This window comes from Bison bison, unplaced genomic scaffold (genome assembly GCF_000754665.1).
Source record: "Bison bison bison isolate TAMUID 2011002044 unplaced genomic scaffold, Bison_UMD1.0 scf7180017864282, whole genome shotgun sequence".
NCBI classification, from domain to species: Eukaryota; Metazoa; Chordata; class Mammalia; order Artiodactyla; family Bovidae; genus Bison; species Bison bison.
The window spans coordinates 322889-335999 of record NW_011494854.1 but is presented as its reverse complement, the minus strand read 5'-3'; the positions used below and the strand labels follow the sequence as shown (position 1 = coordinate 335999).

Below are 13111 nucleotides of genomic sequence, written 5' to 3'. Positions count from 1 at the left end.
CACTCCAGCTCCCTTCCTTCGAAGCCAAGTCAACACAGTCCAAAGCCAGTTGACACTGTCAGAGAGCTTCCCAAGAACATCGTGTTTGCTGTTATTATTTTGAATGCATTCAACTTTTCCTCAGGTGTCACTGAACTCTGCTCAGTCTGGCCTTCGGGGCATTGACCCTTAAGCAAATAGATAGTGTTCTCAAAAAAGCTTGAATTCTGTTCAGGGCTTTAAATGAGGAAAACTGGAGTTGGAACAGGTTGGAAAACCTTTTGACTCTCTACAGTGGAGTCCATTATTTCTTCTGGTTTCTTCAAGTTCATGTCCCCAGGTAAGTGACTTATACTGTCTAGAGGATTGGAAGACTATGTCTGCAAGTCCATTTCCTTTAAGTCTTACCTTGTGGGTTGTTGTGTTTCTGACTCATAAAGGCTGGCATCTTGTTATACAAGAACAATGCTACAAGGCTTGGATAGGAACTTGCAGAATACATTAATGATTTCATAATATGTATGATACAGATGACTATTGTTTTTTATCTCATTTATAGTAATGCTTTTTTTATGCATCAATTCTCTTGAGAATGTGTGTGTGTGTGTGTGTGTGTGTGTGTGTGTGTGTTGGGGGTTGGTGTATAGGAGCATATGGTGCGAATGGGTGAACAGATTGAATAATCTGTCCAAAGTATAAATGCTAGCAAACTTTTTAAACTTGGCTTTATGAGAGCGCAGTTGTGGTTTTCACTGACCACCACAAAATCTTACCCCAGAAAGCTGCTGCTGCTTTAATACAGAACTATACTAACTCCATTCTCCTAGTTTTCAATAATTTAGATACTGAGCTCTGGATTCATGGCTAGAAGGGGAAAAGTTGGATTCTAGAATCTAACTTCCATTTTTCAGTTTCCCTAGCCAGTAGAAATCACATGTTGCTGATGATTTGAACACATTGATCAAATATCATTTACTTTAAGACTGAGTATGAAGTGAGGCATTTCTAAACATTTTGAGGGGGGGAGAGCCTTCTAGACATTTTAGAGACAAATTATAATGATTGTCCTTAGAACTCTTAATATTGGAAACTGATAGTGGTTATTATTAAACTTTTAAAGTATTGACTTATTTACAGGCTTATGCTTAATAGAAGTTCTTTAGTGTATATCCACCCTCATCCCTACCCCGCAAACTCCAGACTTATACTCTGCCCTGTAACACTCCTGTTTTAAGCTTCCATCTCCCTGCCTAGGGGATTATGCTCCCCTCCCCACCCCACTCAGTTGTAAGCCCTTGAATAATTTGTGTATCCTACTACGAAGAGCGACAGTGACAAATATTTGCTGATGAATGCTGGAAGTGGACTTGGAAGCAATTTAGGAAGAAAACATTGCCCACTTTGTGGTTTTCGAAGACCTTGAAATTGTTAGAAAATGCCAAGTCCTATTTCGGTAATCAAGTGTTAGGGTTATGTTGCTTTATGAAGGTGAAAGAACTATGCATGTAGAGTTGAAGTGCTGGGAGGAACTTTGGCGTTAAATCCTATTTTCCTCAAGTGCAGTTCATTAGTTCTCCATCTGAACTGTGACTCTGTGAAGCAGGGCTACCGGTGTGCACCTCAAGAATCACTGTGTATTTCTTTCCCTTCTCCATGGGCTGTAGTCTCCAGGGCTGAAGGGCCTCAGTTTCATTATCCCTGGACAGTGTCTTACTTTATTGACACACACTGTCACCCCACAACTTTTTTATCTGCAAGGCAGTATTTTTCTATTTTTCTTGCTTTTTAGTATAAATCAGTATTTCTTTCCTCCTCTGATGATCCTTGGGAGAAAGAAATCATTGGCTGGGTTTGATAATAACAAAGGGTGCCCTTCCTACATCACTACGTGTCAGCAGTGAAAGACATTTCAAAGGCTCTTTAAAAAAAATTAGAATTTGTGGTTTCAAAAGGAACTTGAAAATATTCATGCTGGGATATGGGGTGAAGGAGGCCATGTCTCACATCTCCTCACTCCCCATCACCCCACACCTCAGCTCTCCATGGCTGCAAGTGTGTGTAGATCTTCCTAACCATTGAAGCCTAAATGTGGAAAAACCTTTGCTTTTTCCTCCTGAACTCAGTCTAGGCAAGATCAACATGTTTCAAAAATAGTATTCTGAAGAAAATGAACGCAGAACAAATCTCCCTGAAGAAAATTCAAAGCCAAGAAGAGTGGTAGACTTGAGGAGCCATGTCCTAAATTGACAAGAGCCGGGCCCCGTTGGCTTGGCTGTCCCATCACACAGCCGTTTCCTTTGGTCACCTCAGGCCAGGTTGCCCGGGAGTGAGGTGACCTGTGTATGCTCTTGGCCTGGTAAATGGGGGGCACCACTGCTGGGTCTGGGGGATTTCTATCCTTCCCAACCTGGTCTCTTACTCTAAGAGTATGGACTTATCAGAGTGTTGTGGGTTTTTTTGAAAGTATAAATATGATTATATGCTTTCTTTGCCTGAAAGTCCTTATTAAAGGCCTAAGTCCTCAACATTATTAAGGATTTTGATCTCCTGAGGAATGAGGCAGCCACATTGTCCAGAGCTGTTCCATCCACTGTCCTTCAGACTCACTGGACACCCTTGGGTCCTTATGTATTGTCTCTCAAGTCCGGGCCTTTGCATGAGCCTGGAACTCCTCTTCTCCTGTTTCCTTGGCTAACTTGCCCTGTTTTCAAGGTCTCATCTTAAAAGCACTGGTTGCAAAGCCTTCCCCAACTCTCCAGGTGGGGACAGGGCCCTGCTTGAGGGTCTTGGAGATGCCTGCACTTCTCCTTTCCTCCATGTCATGGGGTTTATTTCTCATGTGTCATCTGTCTTCCCTGCACGATGTGAGCTCCATGAGGACAGGTAGGTTGGAGGGCCTGTGCTCCATTAGGTTTTTAGGTTGGTTAAATCAGGTTCTCAAAGGTTTCTCCCCAGGCTTCAGGCTGTTCTGAACTGACCTAATAATGCAGGGGTCTGCAAATATATCAGTGAATATTTTAAGCATCGGTGGGAAGGTGGGAATCATCTCTGTCACAGTAGCTCTGATCTGCCATTGTAGCCCCAAAGCAGCCAAGGACAAAGCAAAAACAAATGGGTGTGACTGAGTTCTAGTAAAACTGTATGTATAAAAACAGGCAGTGGGTTGAAGGCCTCTATTATTGTCATATCCTTCAGCCTGGAAGGATTCCAGCTCCCAGGAGAACTATTTTTACCTTGACATTTCTTTTCCCTCCCTGCCTCCTTCCTTCCTTGCTCCCTCCCTTTCTTTCTCCCCTTCTCTCTTGCCTTCTTCTCTCCTCCCTCCTTCCCTTCTTTCTTTCCTTCCTTTCTTTCCCCCTTTTCCTACACTGTCAATAGCCAGTTGCTAGTGTTGACCCAGTCTTCAGTGAAGGTCAGCCCACTCATCTGTTGCTCCAGACTGGTGTCTTGAAGTCACACCAGCAGCCTCGTTGGGCACTTAGGATCTTTGATTAGCTCCTGGCACGGCCTGTGGAGCGATCTCCTCCAGTTTTGACAGCCTCAACCCCTGGATCCACTGGTCCCTTAGCCCTCTCTCTGAGGTCTGTCAATGTTCCCAGTTCGCTCAGGTGACCCATTCAGGTGCTGCTGTCTGCTTACTCTCTCTCCTCCCTGGCAGTGGTCTTCCAGAATGTTGTTGCTAAAGTTCTAAGGTAGAAAAATCCTTGATGTGTCTACCAAAGGGTTTCCCTTATGGCTCAGGCAGTAGAGAATCCTCCTGCAAGGCAGAAGACCTGGGTTTGATCCCTGGGTTGGGAAGATCCCTTGGAGAAGGGAATGGAAGCCCACTCCAGCATCCTTTCCTGGAGAATCCCATGAGCATAGAAGCCAGGCAGGCTATAGTCCATGGGATTTCAAAGAGTCAGACTTGACTGAGCAACTAACACTATGTCTACCAATAAAGATCAGGAGACTGTTCTCTAATGTGGATTTCTGTGTTGATAAGATTACACATTTTATCAAAGAAAAAGAAACTTCAACCCTGAATAGTTAAACAGAAGCACATTGTAGTATATGAGTCATAGACCATGTGCCATTTGGCAGAGGGGGAAATTTGTGTTGGCATGAGCAATTCAGAATTGTTGGAGGATTCCATGATTAGGTGGCCAAAATCTGCTGACCAGTGCTTAGAAATCTTGCTTTCCCACTTTGAGCATCTAGATTCTCTTAAGTTTATCAGAAGACCATATTTTTTTCTGGAAGACATTAAAAACTCAGTCTGTTTTCAAAGAGATTTTTCAGAGATGAGGATAATTTACTACATAAGAAGGTAGAGTGAGGAACCTCCCTGGTGGCCCAGTGGTTAAAACTTTGCCTTCTGGTGCAAGGGGTACAGGTTTTATCCTGTCAGGGAGCTAAGATTCCTCCATACCTAGCGGCCAAAAACCCAAAATTTAAGTAAAAGAAGCTGTATTGTAAGAAATTCAGTAAAGACTTTAAAAATGGCCCACATCAAAAGAAAAAAAAATCTTAAAAAAAAAAGGTAGTGTGAAAAGGAAATAGCTCGATACCTTTTAACTCTGAGTTCTCTGGTGTGGGTTAAAGTACAATTTTGTTATTACAAATTAAGAAACCTTAATTAAAACTTCCTGCAATGTATGATACCCAAGTACCTTCCCCACACTTCAGGAAGCTCAAGAACCAATTGTTAGCTTAGAGATAATAGCTGAGACAGTACAATTAGATGACTTGATATCAGCTTGCATTCTTAAGTCATAAATCTTAAATCAGGTGAGGAGGAGGCATAGTCTCATTACCCTGTATAACAAATGTTTGTCACTGAAATCTAGATTCCTGCTCTTTTCAGGGTTTCATAGACTAGCAGAGATGTTCTCCAGCATCAGCTATATGAGTTTCCTAGAATCTAATCTAATAAAAAGGGAATTAATCAGTGGGAAAATACATGGTCTACTGATACATCAGACTACACTTACAATGATATGAGGCCATTCATCTAATATCAGAAACATTGTTCCTTTTTTTTTTTTCTCTGAAAAATACCAGGGGCAAAGCCTTCATTGATTCTTTCTAGTCATTTTGATGTCTCCTTGCACTTTCCCAAAAGCAGTGTTAGAAATCTGCCACTGTCTTTGTGGATGCATGCAAGTAATTAATATTCTCCACACAATGACCTTTAAAAGCCATCATGGCCATTTCAGCGCTGGCCACAGAGAAGACAGCTAGCTCTCATTTCTGACTGAGCACCTGAGGCATGTCTTGTAGCACTGGAGAGTGTGTGTCTTTTAAAATACAGCTCCTTAGAGTGGACTACCGAAGTTCAGAGTGATGCACTGAACTCTGAGAAAGAAAACAAACAGACGAACAGCTCCAGAAATTTGGTCGCTGACCTGGAACTCAGAGCTAAACTGTATTATTCGCTTATTAGAAATAAGCGATCTCTGTACATAATGTATATCAGAATGCCTTTAAAGGTTAACTATATACGTCATACAAGCAAGTTGTACCTTCTTTCTTTTTTCCTCTGTGCTACACAGTGTTCTCATTAGCCATCTCTTCCACACAAGTAGTGTATCTATGTCAATCTCAATGTCTCCACTCATCCCTTGGTATGCACATCCCATGTACTCTACCTCTGTTTTGCAAGCAGGTTCATCTGTACTATTTCTCTAGATTCCACATGTATATATTAATATACAATACTTGTTTTTCTCTTTCTGACTTATTTCCCTCTGTATGGCAATTCCATCCATGTCTCTGAAAATGGCACACTTTGTTCCTTTTTATGACTGAATAATATTCCATTGTATCTATGTACCACACCTTTATCTGTTCTTTTGTTGAGGGGGAGTTAGTATTTAATGGGGACAGAGTTTCTGGAGATGGATGATGGTGAGAGTTGCACAAAACTATAAATGTACTTACTGCCTCTGAACTGTACAGTTAATTATGGTTAAAATAGTATGTTTTATATTATGTGACTTTTTACCACACACACACAAAACATTAAAAAACAAAAGCATCAGGACCAAAAAAAGAAATAATTTCATAGAATACTCACTGTATTGCTCAATGTGCTCTAAGGTAACAGAAACAGTGGTATTATATATAGATACATAGAAAGAGATTTATTGTGAGGGATTGAGTCACACGACTACAGAGGCCAAGGAGTTATTGATCTGCTGTCTGCAAGATGCAGGCCCAGGGAAGTCACGGGTATAGTTCCAGTTCAAATCTAAAGGTCTAAGAACCAAGGGAGCTGTTGGCATAAGTCTCAGTTGGAATCTGAAGGCCCAAGAACCAGGAGAGCAAATGTTGGAGGGCAAAAAAAGTTGGATGTCCCAGCTAAGGCAAATGGGTAAATTCACCCTTCTTCAGCCTTAAAAAATTAAGGCTGACATATAACATATTTGTTGGCATATAGCATTATGTCAGTTTAAGGCATATATATAATGACATGTTGATTTGACACATTTATATTTATTACAATATGATTACCACTATGCTTTTAGCTAGTAACTTTATCATATCACATAATTATTATTATTTGTTTTGTGGTGAGAACATTTGAAATCTAGTCCCCTAGCAACTTTGAAGTCTACAGTAGAGTATTGACTGCCATCACTGTGCTGTACATTAAATCTCCAGATTGTAAAATGGAGATCACAAAAATCACTATATTCGGAAGGAAGTAAAAGGCAAGCAGACCTCATATGAACCCTAATGTATAGAACAGCTGGGGAAATAGAGACGGAGAGTGAGAGACTAGGTTGGTTTATTAGCTTCTGCTTAACAGGTGATCTGAGGAGGGCAGGTGGGGATGGGGTGGGGGAACTTGGTTGCCAAGCCTGAAGGGCAAAGGGAGCTTTCTCTGCCTTCTCCTTTTGGGACAGCTGATGTACAGACTCAGTTTCCTGTCATTTTTATACCTATCCTGCAAGGTGAATTATACCACCATCACCTTCATTGCCTGACTTAAAAGGTAGAGAAGTCAGGGCCCAGAGAAAGGTTAAAAAGCATATCCAACAACACAGAGCGAAGCTGTAGGCAGTAACAGAATCTGAGAAACTCCAAAGTTCGCAGACAAGACACTACACCAATGGCCTCTAAACACTGCCAAATATTTGCACACCATTGGAAAGAAATCTTTCTAAATGAAGCCAGGAAGAAAAAATTGGAGACTGAATTTTTTCATAAAAGTCTTATTTTAAAATTAGGAAATGAAATATTATAACCATTGTTAAAGTTTTATTATTATCCCCTTATCAAAGAGTTTCTTAGCTTCTTGAAAAAGTTTTTGGTCAAAATTTCAAGAATGGTGTGACCACCAAACATTGCAGACTGAATGTATTGTTGCTATAGTAAAGAAATTTTGTTGTTGGATAAAAGAATTTTGAATTAGCTATTTTTTTTACTGACCTGATAAACTACATAATTAATGTTTCTCACTCTACTTCTTATTATCATTTATTTTTAATTTTTTTTTTATAAATCATGTTGAAAGGTACTATTATCTTGATAGTACTTTTGATATGATGTAATGAGGATACTTTACCTCCATGGTCTTCCTCTCCAAAACACACAACCCTTGTCTAATTATGAGAAAAACAGCAGATAAATCCCAATTTAAGGAACATTCTACAAAACAACTCCTCAGTACACCTCAAAACTGTCAAGATCATCAAAAACAAGACAGTTGTAAGAAATTGTCATGGTTAAGAGAAGCTTACAGAGATTTCACAACTTAATGTAATGTGTTTATAGCTTCCCAAAGCTTTGTACTGCTGGATATTTAATCTTTGCCAGTATTTCAGTGAGCTTTTTTAGTATTTGTCATTGATCTGTATCCAAATTTATTCATTGGACTACAATATAATGGTTTTTTTCTAATTTTATGAGCTTTTAAATTTCAGGAAATTAATTCTGATTAAATATCTCTTTCATCTATCAAAACGATCAAAAATGTTTACATTAGATAATCATTGCATTTCTGGTATCAGCATTTCTCACTATATTTTTTTCATAAACTGCTAAATTATGCTGAATATATTTAGTATTTTAAAATCCATTTTCAAAGTAATTATAGTTCTGTTTTTTTTTTCCTTATAGCATTTCTTCTTGTTCTGATGTCAAGGTTATACTTGTGTTACAAAATGAATTAGGTAGCAGTTTCCTGGCCCATGCTGAACTTGCTATATTCTGCATCTAGTGGCTGCATTTACAAAGGAGCACTGAAGCCTACCCACAGTATTTGACAGTATTTGGCTGTCGTTGGTCAGCTTCACTGACCCGAGAATGTCACCAGTGGGTCGTGCCCTTCTACTGGTTTTTAGTTTTACTCACTTAAAAAAATCAATCACATAAACAAGCAAGCGCAGATGAGAAGAAAGAACAAATGAAAAACAGCTATCCGCCTATCAACCAGAGAAACCCATAGTCAATGGTTTGTGATTATTATTTCCTAATAATTAAACTCTTTCATGGGATTATCAACTAACTAAAAAGCCTGCTTTTGTCTGAGATTGTTAGTTAAGGAAATTTCTTGAACCGCATTGTTCTGTTTGGCTACATTGATTAAAGATGAGAAAATAAATAAGAGTTGCAATGATTTAAAACATTTTTATTTATTTTTAATTGGAGGATAATTGCTTTCCAGTATTGTGTTGGATCTGCCATATATCAACATGAATCAGCCGTAGGTATACATATGTCCCCTCCCTCTGGAAGTTCCCTCCCATCTCCACCTGATCCCAGCCCTCTAGGTTTTTACAGAGCACTGGTTTGAGCTCCCTGAGTCATACAGCAAATTCACACTGGCTATTTATTTTACATATGGTATGTATATGCCTCCGTGCCACACTCTCCATTCGTCCCACCCCTCCTCCCCCCACTGCTATGTCCACAGCTGTTCTCTATGTCTGTGTCCCATTGCTGCCGTGCAAATAAGTTCATCAGGACCATCTTTCTAGATTTCATATATATGCATTAATATATGGTATTTGTTTTTTTCTTTCTGACTCACTTCACTCTGTATAATAGACTCTAGGTTCATCTTCTTTTTAGAACTGACTCAAATGCATTCCTTTTTATGGATGAGTAATATTTCATTGTAAATATGTACTACAGCTTCTTTATTCCATTCATCTGTTGATGGACATCTAGGTTGCTTCCTTGTTCTAGCTATTGTAAATAGTGCTGCAATGAATATTGAGATACATGTGTCTTTTTCAGTTGTGGTTTTCTAGGGGTATATTTCTCAGGGTACTGGTCTTCCAATAGTGGGACTTTTGGATCATATGGTAGTTTTATTCCTTGTTTCTTAAAGGAATCTCCATACTGTTCTCCATAGTAGCTGTATCAATTTACATTCCCTTCAACAGTGCAAGAGAGTTCCTTTTTTTCCACATTCCAGCATTTATTGTTTATAGATTTTTGGATGATGGCCATTCTGACTGGTATGAGGTGATATCTCATTGTAGTTTTGATTTGCATTTCTCTACTAATGAGTGATGTTGAGCATCTTTCCATATGTTTATTAGCCATCTGTATGTCTTCTTCATTGAAATGTCTGTTTAGGTCTTCTGCCCCTTTTTTGATTGGGTTATTTGTTTTTCTGGTATTGAGTTGCATGAGCTGCTTGTATATTTTGAAAATTAATCCTTTGTCTGTTGTTTCATTTGCTATTATTTTCTCCCATTCTGAGGGTTGTCTTTTCACCTTGTTTATAGTTTCCTTTGCTGTACAAAGTTTTTAAGTTTAATTAGGTCCCATTTGTTTATTTTTGTTTTTATTTCCATTACTCTGGAAAGTGGGACATAGAGGATCTTGCTGTGATTTATGGCATAGACTGTTCTGCCTATGTTTTCCTCTAAGAGTTTCTGGCCTTACATTTAGGTCTTTAATCCATTTTGAGTTTAGTTTTGTGTCTTATGTTAGGAAGTGTCTTAATTTCATTCTTTTAACATGTAGCTGTCCAGTTTTCCCAGAAGAACTTATTGAAGAGACCATCTTTTCTCCATTGTATATTCTTGCTTCCTTTGTCAAAGATAAGGTGCCCATAGATGCATGGGTTTATCTCTGGGCTTTCTATCTTATTCCATTGCTCTATATTTCTGCTTTTGTGAAAGTACCATACTGTTTTGATGACTGTAGCTTTGTAGTATAGTCTGAATCAGGCAGGTTGAGTCCTCCAGTTTCATTCTTCTTTCCCAAGACTGCTTCAGCTCTTCAGAGTCTTTTGTATTTCCATACAAATTGTGAAATTTCTTGTTCTGGTTCTGTGAAAAATTCCATTGGTAATTTGACAGGGATTGCACTGAATCTGTAGATTGCTTTTAGTAGTATAGTCATTTTCACAATACTGATTCTTCCAACACAGGAACATGGACTATCTCTCCATCTGTTTATGTTGTCTTTGACTTCTTTCGTCATTGTCTTATAGTTTTCTGTATACAGTTCTTTTGTCTCCTTAGGTAGGTTTATTCCTAGGTATTTTATTCTTTTTGTTGCAAGGGTAAATGAGATTGATTTCTTAATTTCTCTTTCTGATTTTTCATTGTTACTGTATAGGAATGCAAGTGATTTCTGTATGTTGATTTTGTATCCTGCAACTTTACTAAATTGACTAGCTCTAGTAATTTTCTGATAGTATTTTTAGGGTTTCTATGTATAGTATCATGTCTTCTGTAAACAGTGAGCGTTTTACTTCTTCTTTTCCAATCTGGATTCCTTTTATTTCTTTATAATCTTTCTCTGATTGCCCTGGATAGGTCTTCAAAAACTATGTTGAATAATAGTGGTGAGAGAGGGCACCCTTGTCTTATTCCTGATCTTAGAAGAAATGCTTTCAGTTTTTCACCATTGAGAATAATGTTTGCACTGAATTTATCATATACAGCCTTTGTTATGTTGAGGTAGTTTTCTTCTATGCCCATTTTTGGATGAGTTTTTTATCATAAATGGGTGCTGAATGTATTCAAAAGCTTTTTCTGCATCTATTGAGATTATCATGATTATCGTATGGTTTTTATCTTTCAGTTTGTTAATACAGTGTATCACAATGATTGATTTGTGTATATTGAAGAAGCCTTGTATCCCTGGAATAAACGCAACTTGATAATGGTGTATGACCTTTTTAATATGCTGTTGAATTCTGTTTGCTAGAATTTTTTTGAGGATTTTTGCATATATGTTCATCAGTGATATTGGCCTATAATTTTATTTTTTGTGTGATGTCTTTATATGGTTTTGGTATCAGGGTGATAGTGGCCTTGTAGAATGAGTTTGGAAGTGTTCTTTCCTCTGCAATTTTTTGAGAAGGATAGGCATTAGCTCGTCTCTAAATGTCTAACAGAATTCACCTGTGGAGCCAATTGGCCCTGTGCTTTTGTTTTTTGAGGGATTTTTTGACCACAGTTTCGATTTCAGTGTTTGTGATTGACTTATTCATAGTTTCTATTTCTTCCTGGCTCAATTTTGGAAGGTTGAACTTTTCTAAGAATCTGTCCATTTCTTCCAGGTTGTCCATTGTATTGGCATATAAAGTTGCTCATAATAGTCTCTTATGATCCTTTGTATGTCTGCATTGTCTATCGTAACTTCTCCGTTTTCATCTCTAATTTTGTTGATTTGATTGTTCTCCCCTTTTTCCTTGTTGAGTCTGGCTAATAGTTTGTCAATTTTGTTTATCTTCTCAAAGAACCAACTTCCAATTTTATTCTGCTAAGTCATTTCAGTCGTGTCTGACTCTGTGCGACCGCATAGACGGCAGCCCACCAGGCTCCCCTGTCCCTGGGATTCTCCAGGCAAGAACACTGGAGTGGGTTGCCATTTCCTTCTCCATCAGTTTTATTAGTCTTTACTATTTTTTCCTTTATTTCTACTCTGATCTTTATGATTTATTTCCTTCTATTAACCTTGAGGGTTTTTGTTCTTTTCCAGTTGTGTTAGGTGTAAAATTAGGTTGTCTATTTGATGTTTTTCTTGTTTCTTAAGGTAGGACTGTATTGCTATAAGCTTGCCTCTTAGAACAGCTTTTGCTGCATCCCGTAGGTTTTGAGTCATCATGTTTTCATTGCATTTGTTTCTAGGAATTTTTTTGTTTCCCTTTTAATTTCTTCAGTAACCTGGTCATTATTTAGAAATGTATTGTTTAATCTCCATGTGTTTCTGCTTTTTTACTGTTGTTTTTCCCCCTGTAATCGATATCTAGTTTCATAGCATTGTCGTCATAAAAGACGCTTGATACAATTTCAGTTGTCTTAAATTTTACTGAGGTTCGATTTTTGACTCAAGATGTGGTCTATGCTTGAGAATATTCCGTGTCACTTGAGAAGAAAGTGTATTGTTCTGCATTTAGATGAAATGTCCTGAAGATATCAATTAGGTTCCATCTGGTCTAATGTGTCATTTAACACCATGTTTCCTTATTAATTTTCTGTTTTGATGATCTCTCCATTGGTGAAAGTAGAATATCAAGTCCCCTACTACTATTGTGTTACTGTCCATTTCTCCTTTTATGTCTGTTAGCGTTTGCTTTATGTATTGTGGTGCTCCTATGTTGGGTGCATAAATACTTACAATTGTTATGTCTTCTTCTTGGATTGATCCCTTGATCATTATGTAGTGACCTTCATTATTTCTTTTAGTTTTCTTTATTTTAAGGTCTATTTTGTCTGATATGAAAATTGCTACTCTGGCTTTCCCTTGATTTCCATTTGCATGGAATATCTTTTTCCATCCTCTCACGTTCAGTCTGTGTGTGCCTCTAGGTCTGAAGTGGGTCTCTTGTTGACAGCACGTATGTGGGTCTTGTTTTTGTATCCATTTAGCCTGTCTGTATGTTTTGGTTGGAGCATTTAATCCATTTGCATTTAAAGTAATTATTGATATATACTTTCCTATTGGCATTCTTCAAAATTGTTTTTATAGGTCTTTTCCTTCTCTTATGTTTCTTGCCTATAGATCTCTTTAACATTGTTGTAAACTGGTTTAGGAGGGCTATATTCTCTCAACTTTTGTTTGTCTGTAAAACTTTTGATTTCTCCATCAACTTTGAATGAGATCCTTGCCAGGTAGAGTAATCTTGGTTGTATATTTTCCTCTTTCAGTACTTTAAATACATCCTGCCATTTCC

The 13111-nt window shown here is 38.1% G+C and overlaps 1 protein-coding gene across 2 annotated transcripts in view; it reads left to right on the top strand.

Moving 5' to 3' along the window:
• The first annotated feature begins 202 nt into the window (after positions 1-202).
• LOC104995508 (bile salt export pump-like) overlaps positions 203-13111 on the top strand; it is a 22098-nt gene continuing 9189 nt past the window's right edge. Inside the window, exons 1-2 of one of the 2 annotated variants that reach the window (XM_010849385.1) lie at positions 203-319; positions 11495-11497. The gene's annotated coding sequence lies outside the window, so the exon portion shown is untranslated. The remainder of the gene's footprint in view (positions 320-11494; positions 11498-13111) is intronic. The other variant, XM_010849384.1, reaches the window with a different exon arrangement.